The following is a 10,042-nucleotide window of genomic DNA, read 5'->3' on the forward strand; positions in this document are numbered from 1 at the left end:
AATACGCTTAGAACGGCCCATTAGGCTAAAGTGCCTATCAGTAATATTCAGACATGGCTATCGGCTAGCAAGTTCTGGTGTCACGACACACAACAGGCGATAGCTTCCTTCTGATAGGTCAAATTACAGGAAGTAAACCCTTTAACAATGTGTGGAATTTAAAGAGCTTAATGAATAGGGGTATTGGAATTCTCGTGTGTCCAATTTTCTGCAGTTGTTTGTCATACGAAGTGATATGAGTATGAGTATGTGTGTGTGTGTTTATGTATAAACTCCACACCATTCATAAAGATGGTTGGTCCCTATTTTCCATGCTTTAAATCTGTTTAAATTGATATGCATCTGAAAGAATGTTCAACACAGCCAACATGTTATGAGGAGAATGGAGAGATGAACGGAAAATGTGAATTAGGGTAAATATTTTGATTAGGAAATATTTGATGGTTGTCCTCTGCATTAATATTGTTATCGGGATCTTTTCCATAACGAAGTCCAGCCTGCATGTTCTTGCTCAGACTCAGCAGAGCTTGTTCAGGGCATCAGGGTTCAAACTCAAACATTGACTTGCCTGCTACAACCCATTACATCTGGCTCAATGTAGCCCAGTTTGTGTTATTGGAAGGTGTGATGGTCGGCAGAGTTATTTTTGTCTCTCTTGACTTCCTACTGTGGTGGTTTCTGGCAGAGCTTGTCCTCAAAAAGGCTTCCAGTCCTAACAATGAAAACAGGACGACGCACCGTGATTACTGTCAGACAGATGTCATAAGACATTAGGGATAGGCGTGTGCGTGAAAAGACTGAGTTGGAGTGCTGATCGAGGATCAGGTCCACTCTCTTGTTCATGATCATTTAAAAGGCTAATCTGATCCGAGGTCGGTACTCATATGCTAAAACACTTATTGAATACAGGCCCAAAACATTTATGGAAAGTGGAAAGTGGTGTGTGTGTGTGTGTGTGTGTGTGTGTGTGTGTGTGTGTGTGTGTGTGTGTGTGTGTGTGTGTGTGTGTGTGTGTGTGTGTGTGTGTGTGTGTGTGTGTGTGTGTGTGTGTGTGTGTGTGTGTGTGCGTGTGTGTGTGTGTGCGAGCACGTGTGTGTGTATGCGCTCATTGATGTGTGCGTGTGTGGACATGTGTGCATGCCTGTGTGTGTGCGTTGACATATATGTGTGTGTGTAAGGGATACTAGTGTCAGGGCCTCTGATTTGTAAATGGCTCTTTTCCACCGCCAAGCTTCGTACTTGGCCACCGAACTGAGAATAAACTGACTCTCTCTGACTCTCTCTCTCTCACTTCTCTCTCTCTCTCTCTCTCTCTCTCTCTCTCTCTCTCTCTCTCTCTCTCTCTCTCTCTCTCTCTCTCTCTCTCTCTCTCTCTCTCTCTCTCTCTCTCTCTCTCTCTCTCTCTCTCTCCCTTTCTTGTTTACTCGAGTGCAGCAGTAAGCTTCATATGAATTGCTGATTTCTGATAAGGCATGTCATGCATTTCCTCCCTGCTTCCACTTTTACCAGCTTGACCATCCGGAGTGTGTATTAAACAACAGGGTGTATTGAAGTTCATGGTAACACTTTACTTGACAACCAGCACGGCCATAACCATGTCATAATATGTTATAACAGCTGACATAACTTGCCTGTTATAATATGGTTATAACACTGTCATGACACATATATTTAGATCTGTTGTGACATATATTGTGTTATTTTATGGCTGGTTATGACACCTACACTCTCTTTTTGACTGGTATAAGGGCATGTACGTGATAGGCCTATCTGGCTTATATGATTATGATGGTCATAACGCTTCTTAGTCCAAGTAAAGTGACACCGGATGGTCATAATGCATCATGACAGTGTCATAAAGTGTATTTTATTAGTCCAGGTAAAGTGACCCAGGATGGTCATAATGCTTCATGAAAGTTATTTAAAATATGATGAAAAAAACATGACCGTAAAGAATTCATTACAACACTAACAAAGGATTTAAGAAACAAGCTCTCAAACAAAAGGAAACTTCTTGGTAAGGAAAAAATACATTTTGATAAATGTAGGTTTTGAGACTCTTATGTACAGTAGGTGTCATAACCAGCCATAAAATAACGCAATATATGTCACAACAGGTGTTTATATATGTGTCATGACAGTGTTATGACCGTATTATGACAGGTTATGACAAGTTATGTCAGCTGTAATGACATATTATGACATAGTTACTTTACTTCGACAAAAAAATACACTTTATGATACTATGACACTATCACGAAGCATTATGAATATCATAATAATATAAGCCAGATTGGCCTATCATGTACAGCGCATTTGGAAAGTATTCAGACCCCTTCACTTTTTCCACATGTTGTTACGTTATAGCCTTATTCTAAAATATATATATATTTTTATGTCTCATCAATCTACACACAATACCCCATAATGACAAAGCGAAAAACAGTTTTTTTTTTTAAATAACAAAACTGAAATAATATTTAAATAAGTATTCAGACCCTTTGCTATGAGACTCCAAAAGGAGCTCCGGTGCATCCTGTTTCCATTGATCATCCTTGAGATGTTTCTACAAGTTGATTGGAGTCCACCTTTGTTCAATTCAATTGATTGGACATGATTTGGAAAGGCACACACCTGTCTATATAAGGTCCCACAGTTGATAGTGCATGTCAGAGCAAATACCAAGCCATGAGGTCGAAGGAATTGTCCGTAGAGCTCGAGACAGGATTGTGTTGAGGCACAGATCTGGGGAAGGGTACCAATACATTTCTGCAGCATTGAAGGTCCCCAAGAACACAGTGGCCTCCATCATTCTTAAACGGAAGAAGTTTGGAACCACCAAGACTCTTCCTAGTGCTGGCCGCCCAAACTGAGCAATCGGGGGAGAAGGGCCTTGGTCAGGGAGGTGACCAAAAACCCGATGGTCACTCTGACAGAGCTCCAGAGTTCCTCTGTGGAGATGGGAGAACCTTCCAGAAGGACAACCATCTCTGCAGCACTCCACCAATCAGGCCTTTATGGCAGAGTGGCCAGACAGAAGCCACTCCTCAGTAAAAGGCACATGACAGCCCGCTTGGAGTTTGCCAAAAGGCACCTAAAGGACTCTCAGACCATGAGAACCAATATTCTCTGGTCTGATGAAACCAAGATTGAACTGTTTGGCCTGGATGCCAAGCGTCACATCTGGAGGAAACCTGGCACCATCCTACGGTGAAGCATGGTGGTGGCAGCATCATGATGTGGGGGTGTTTTTCAGCGGCAGCGGACTGGGAGACTAGTCAGGATTGAGAGAAGAATGAATGGAACAAAGTACAGAGAGATCCTTGATGAAAACCTGCTCCAGAGCGCTCAGGACCTCAGACTGGGGAAAAGGTTCACCTTCCAACAGGACAACAACCCCAAACACACAGCCAAGACAATGCAGGAGTGGCTTTGGGACAAGTCTCTGAATGTTCTTGAGTGGCCCAGCCAGAGCACGGATGTGACCTGAAAATAGCTGTGCAGCAACGCTCCCCATCCAACCTGACAGAACTTGAGAGGATCTGCAGAGAAGAATGGGAGAAACTCCCCAAATACAGGTGTGACATGCTTGTAGCGACATACCCAAGAAGACTCAGGCTGTAATTGCTGCCAAAGGTGCTTCAACAAAGTAAAGGGACTGATTCACCTTATATAAATACTTATGTAAATATCATTATGGGGTATTGTGTGTAAATTGAATAGGATTTTTATTTATTTAATCCATTTTAGAATAAGGCTGTAACGTAACAACATGTGGGAAAAGTGAAGGGGTCTGAATACTTTCCGAATGCACTGTACATGTCCTTATATCAGTCATCTGTCAAAAAGAGGGTGTCTTGTCCTGCTCCTGAAATCTCCTTCTGCATTCATCCCAGTCATCAGAAACAGAGCACTGAGGTAGGTGCATCCAGACATCAATGTGTGCGCAATTACAATGGTAATTTAATATGGTCAATTAAAAAAAAGATGTTATATAACATAAAGATACTGTTGACACGTAGGCTATGGTGTAATGGAATGTTTTGCCTTGTGTGGTAGGTGTCATAACCAGCCATAAAATAACGCAATATATGTCACAACAGATCTAAATATATGTGTCATGACAGTGTTATAACCATATTATAACCGGTTATGACACGTTATGTCAACTGCTATGACATATTATGATGTGTTATGACGCTGGGTGTCAAGTAAAGTGTTACCAAGTTCGGTAATGACGCCTTATACTGTAGTCAGCAATAGATTTCATTCATCTGATGTTGGCTTCTCAGTTCAGGCTTAGGTCTGTATCTAATGATGTCTGACACTGACAATATTAGTCAATGGCTGATGTTCAAATAGCAGAGAGAGCTTCTGAGAGTAGTGTAACCTTTTCAATTTGCTTCAGTTGAATAATTCAATACAGCTTTATCAACAGATGAGAGCACTGGCCAGATCAGAACTCAAAATACAGCCCGAAAGCTACTGCACACGTAGAAATCCCTCCTTCTCCCCACTCCCTAAGGGGCAACAGAATCGTCCTCCAAGAAGGTAGCTGAATGTAACAAATGCCATCTAGTCAGTCATTCAATCAAATTACATTTATGTTAGTCAGGTGTTTTTGTAAACATTGCAACAACATTGTAAAAACTTAGTGAAGGCTACTGAAGTTGGACAATAGCAAAACAAAGTCGCATCCTGGCTCCACTCCACTGCAGGTGGCTCCACTGCAGGAACCACAAACAGATTTTTCAAATGAAGGAGTCGACAGGTCTTTGTGTCTGGTGTTTTGCCAAGAAGTGACTTAAATGGAAACATTTTTGTCAACCAGTGGCGTGTGAATGGTTGATGATACGAGGTGGTGACAGAGATCCTTGACGCACACATTCTTCTCCTCCCTATTTTTCCCTCCTCTGATGTTTGCTCTTGATCCCATCTTACAGGGGAAAGGTCAGCCGGAGATGGGAGTTATGACTGTTTTACATCCACTCTCTATTTCTGTCTCTCAGAAGTCCTCAGTGCATCCTTCACCATATCCTGAACCTTTTTCCTCTTTCCCATTACATGTGAGGTCAGGAAATCGTACCAATTGCCGATTGCGGTATGGCTCTCACTGAGACATTTCTCTTTTATGGAGGCTGTTTCCTTGTGTGTGGAGGATTCTGTGTGTGTGTGTGTGTGTGTGTGTGTGTGTGTGTGTGTGTGTGTGTGTGTGTGTGTGTGTGTGTGTGTGTGTGTGTGTGTGTGTGTGTGTGTGTGTGTGTGTGTGTGTGTGTGTGTGTGTGTGTGTGTGTGTGTGTGTGTGTGTGTGTGTGTGTGTGTGTGTGTGTGTGTGTGTGTGTGTGAGAGAGAGAGAGCTGGTGACAGGTCAACAGAACATGACTCACAAGACAGCCCGGAGAACCTTGCAACGTTGATGTCATAAATCGGCCACATTCACATCTTGAACTACTCCAGCAACGGCCGCCGGGGTAAGCTGGTTTGGCCACTGGTGTGGAGTGTCAACGCGGTGCACAGAGCAGGACCTCAACACTGCACAGACATACCACAGGCCATCGGTTCTCCATCCTCGTCTGTCTGTTTCGGAGGTAAAAATAAAGCCCTGGGATTTGAAGATGTGGACAGAGTCGTAACGCAGTTCCGATGACAGAGCTATGAGGACAGAGACAAATTAGAGTGTTGATGGCAATGTAGAGGAAATGACCCTGGTCTTTCAGGACAATAGTGAACGCTCAGCTCACTCTGTCCCGCTCTGAGGAGAATTCGTGTTCTCATCTTCTCATGTTCACTTGGGAAAGGATTTCTTTCTCAATTCAGACTCCTACAAGACAGGAGCTTGTGTTTCCACTGCTTTAATCCGGTGTTGAAGTCTTACTGGGGGGGTGTTAAGTCTTACTGGGGGGGTGTTGAAGTCTTACTGGGGGGGTGTTGAAGTCTTACTGGTGGGAGGTGTTGAAGTCTTACTGGGGGATGTTGAAGTCCTACTGGGGGTGTGTAAAGTCTTACTGGGGGGAGGTGTTGAAGTCTTACTGGGGGATGTTGAAGTCTTACTGGGGGGGTGTTGAAGTCTTACTGGGGGGGTGTTGAAGTCTTACTGGGGGATGTTGAAGTCTTACTGGGGGGTGTTGAAGTCTTACTGGGGGGGTGTTGAAGTCTTACTGGGGGGAGGTGTTGAAGTCTTACTGGGGAGGTGTTGAAGTCTTACTGGGGGGAGGTGTTGAAGTCTTACTGGGGGGTGTTGAAGTCTTACTGGGGGGGGGCGTTGAAGTCTTACTTGGGGGGAGGGCGTTGAAGTCTTACTGGGGGGAGGTGTTGAAGTCTTACTGGGGGGGTGTTGAAGTCTTACTGGGGGGAGGTGTTGAAGTCTTACTGGGGGGTGTTGAAGTCTTACTGGGGGGGGTGTTGAAGTCTTACTGGGGGGGTGTTGAAGTCTTACTGGGGGGGTGTTGAAGTCTTACTGGGGGATGTTGAAGTCTTACTGGGGGGTGTTGAAGTCTTACTGGGGGGGTGTTGAAGTCTTACTGGGGGGAGGTGTTGAAGTCTTACTGGGGAGGTGTTGAAGTCTTACTGGGGGGAGGTGTTGAAGTCTTACTGGGGGGTGTTGAAGTCTTACTGGGGGGGGCGTTGAAGTCTTACTGGGGGGGAGGGCGTTGAAGTCTTACTGGGGGGAGGTGTTGAAGTCTTACTGGGGGGGTGTTGAAGTCTTACTGGGGGGAGGTGTTGAAGTCTTACTGGGGGGTGTTGAAGTCTTACTGGGGGGGGGTGTTGAAGTCTTACTGGGGGGGTGTTGAAGTCTTACTGGGGGGGTGTTGAAGTCTTACTGGGGGGAGGTGTTGAAGTCTTACTGGGGGGTGTTGAAGTCTTACTGGGGGGTGTTGAAGTCTTACTGGGGGGGGCGTTGAAATCTTACTGGGGGATGTTGAAGTCTTACTGGGGGGAGGTGTTGAAGTCTTACTGGGGGGAGGTGTTGAAGTCTTACTGGGGGGAGGTGTTGAAGTCTTACTGGGGGGGAGGTGTTGAAATCTTACTGGGGGGGTTGAAGTCTTACTGGGGGGGTGTTGAAGTCTTACTGGGGGGAGGTGTTGAAGTCTTACTGGGGGGTGTTGAAGACTTACTGGGGGGGTGTTGAAGTCTTACTGGGGGGGTGTTGAAGTCTTACTGGGGGATGTTGAAGTCTTACTGGGGGGTGTTGAAGTCTTACTGGGGGGGTGTTGAAGTCTTACTGGGGGGTGTTGAAGTCTTACTGGGGGATGTTGAAGTCTTACTGGGGGGGTGTTGAGTCTTACTGGGGGGGTGTTGAAGTCTTACTGGGGGATGTTGAAGTCTTACTGGGGGGGTGTTGAAGTCTTACTGGGGGGTGTTGAAGTCTTACTGGGGGATGTTGAAGTCTTACTGGGGGGGTGTTGAGTCTTACTGGGGGGGTGTTGAAGTCTTACTGGGGGATGTTGAAGTCTTACTGGGGGGGTGTTGAAGTCTTACTGGGGGGGTGTTGAAGTCTTACTGGGGGATGTTGAAGTCTTACTGGGGGGTGTTGAAGTCTTACTGGGGGGGTGTTGAAGTCTTACTGGGGGGTGTTGAAGTCTTACTGGGGGATGTTGAAGTCTTACTGGGGGGGTGTTGAGTCTTACTGGGGGGGTGCTGAAGTCTTACTGAGGGATGTTGAAGTCTTACTGGGGGGGTGTTGAAGTCTTACTGGGGGGTGTTGAAGTCTTACTGAGGGATGTTGAAGTCTTACTGGGGGATGTTGAAGTCTTACTGGGGGGAGTCTTACTGGGGGGGTGTTGAAGTCTTACTGGGGGATGTTGAAGTCTTACTGGGGGGGTGTTGAAGTCTTACTGGGGGGGTGTTGAAGTCTTACTGGGGGATGTTGAAGTCTTACTGGGGGATGTTGAATAAAAGATGCCAGCAATGAGCTCCCCTCATTTAATCACTTTAGCTGCAGTTATTCCTTCCTGCTGTATGCACCATAAAATACACATACTGTAGGCTAGTTATAATGGACCACAGTAATCCTACAATGATTGTTGCTTACTGGGTACTGTCCTTGTTCCTTTGCTTCAAGACTATGTGTACTTTCCACTATCCTGATTCATGGCTGTACTGAAGTGCACCAGCCTTCAAAAGGAAAGATGAAAAGCGGGAGTGATTTATGAAAAGATGGAAACGACAGAGGACTAAAAGGGGTCGAGGGTGCCCCTTGCCCCGTTCTGTTCAGTCGTTCCGCTGCTCCCCCTGGTTAGGACCTGGCTGATGGGGTTTCCAGAACTCCCTATCAGGGGCGACATGTGGGGGAGGGTAAACTGCTCAATCCCAATCCGAGAATCCTGGCCCCCCTAACCAGCCCCTAGCTATTGTTCCCTCAAATTCAATACTATACAACTTTATTGTCCCCCAAATATGTTTGAGTTGGCAGTCATTAGTGTGGAGGTTAAACAGAACAGTTAATATGTACTTAGAGGAAGACACAACAGCCTCTCAAAGAAATACACTGAACAAAAATATAAACGCAACATGTAAAATGTTGGTCCCATGTTTCATGAGCTGAAGAAAAATGATCCCAGAAATGTTCCCTATGCACAAAAAGGTTATTTCTCTCAAATGTTGTGCATACATTTGTTTACATCCCTGTTAGTGACCATTTCTCCTTTGCCAAGATAATCCATCCACCTGACAGGTGTGGCATATCAAGAAGCTGATTAAACAGCATGATCATTACACAGGTGCACCTTGTGCTAGGGACAATAAAAGGCCACTCTAAAATGTGCAGTTTTGCCACAGATATCTCAAGTTTTGAGGGAGCGCGCAATTGGCATTCTGACTGCAGAAATGAGCTGTTGCCAAATAATTTAATGTTCATTTTCTCTACTATAAGTTGCCTCCAACATTGTTTGAGAGAATTTGGCATAACATTCAGGACCTCCACAGCCAGCTTCTTCACCTGCAGGATCATCTGAGGGAGGGGTGCTGAGGAGTATTTGTCTGTCTGTAATAGCGTCCTTTTGTGGGGCTTCACATATACTTTGAACTCTCGCAAAGTGGGAGATGCTGTCAAGAAACATTGGCATGTTTTATCATCAGACCCAGCTTTGCCAGCAGAATTTAAGAACCCACCACTTAGAGTATATAGGAGAGGTTGCAACTTACGCGACAAGTTGGTCCATGCCAACTGCCAGCCACAAACGAAAATGAGCCAGGCTCTTTTACGCCCTCTTCTGAATGGTAGTTAGAAATGCAGAGTGCAACAATATAATGAACTGTGAATACTTCTGCCACCCACATTTGGAAAACGGTACCAAATAAATTACATTTTTACGTGCTCCTCCACCCATGTTATCTACATGATTAAATGTCAATGTGGGCTGCATTATACAGGAAAAACCTCTCATTCTCTCAAACAGAGAATTAGTGAACGTAAAAGTTCAATTGTCACAATACATTTTAATGACCTAAAACATGACATTTCTACCTTTAGGTTTTGTGGCATAGAGAAAGTCAAGATATCAGACAGGTGATATAACTAATACTCTGAGGAAAAGAGAATGTTTTGGGATTTTTACCCTCCAGACATTATTCCCCTAAAGTGTTAATGATACAATGCCCATGCATGTTATGTTTTAAATGTGAACAAGAACTAACGCCTTGTCGTTCATCACCTCAGCCTACTCCTGCACTGTACCCAATGATTTATCAAAACCTACTTGAAAGGTCGATGTCCTCGTTGTGGTTTTACAGACGTTTTATGTACACACTTTATGAGAATATTTATGTATTCATGTTATATTTGTGAGGAACACATGTTTATTTTTCCTTGACTCCAACCCCATTCGATGCACGGAACAGATCAAATCAAATCAAATGTTAGTGGTCACATACACATGGTTAGCAGATGTTATTGTGAGTGTAGCGAAATGCTTGTGCTTCTAATTCCGACAGTGCAGAAATATCTAACAATTACACAACAAATACCTAACAGACAAATCTAAGTGAAGGAATGGAATAAGAATATGTAAATATAAATATATGGAAGAGCAATGACCGAGTA

This window comes from Salvelinus alpinus, chromosome 11, assembly GCF_045679555.1.
Source record: "Salvelinus alpinus chromosome 11, SLU_Salpinus.1, whole genome shotgun sequence".
NCBI classification, from domain to species: domain Eukaryota; kingdom Metazoa; phylum Chordata; class Actinopteri; order Salmoniformes; family Salmonidae; genus Salvelinus; species Salvelinus alpinus.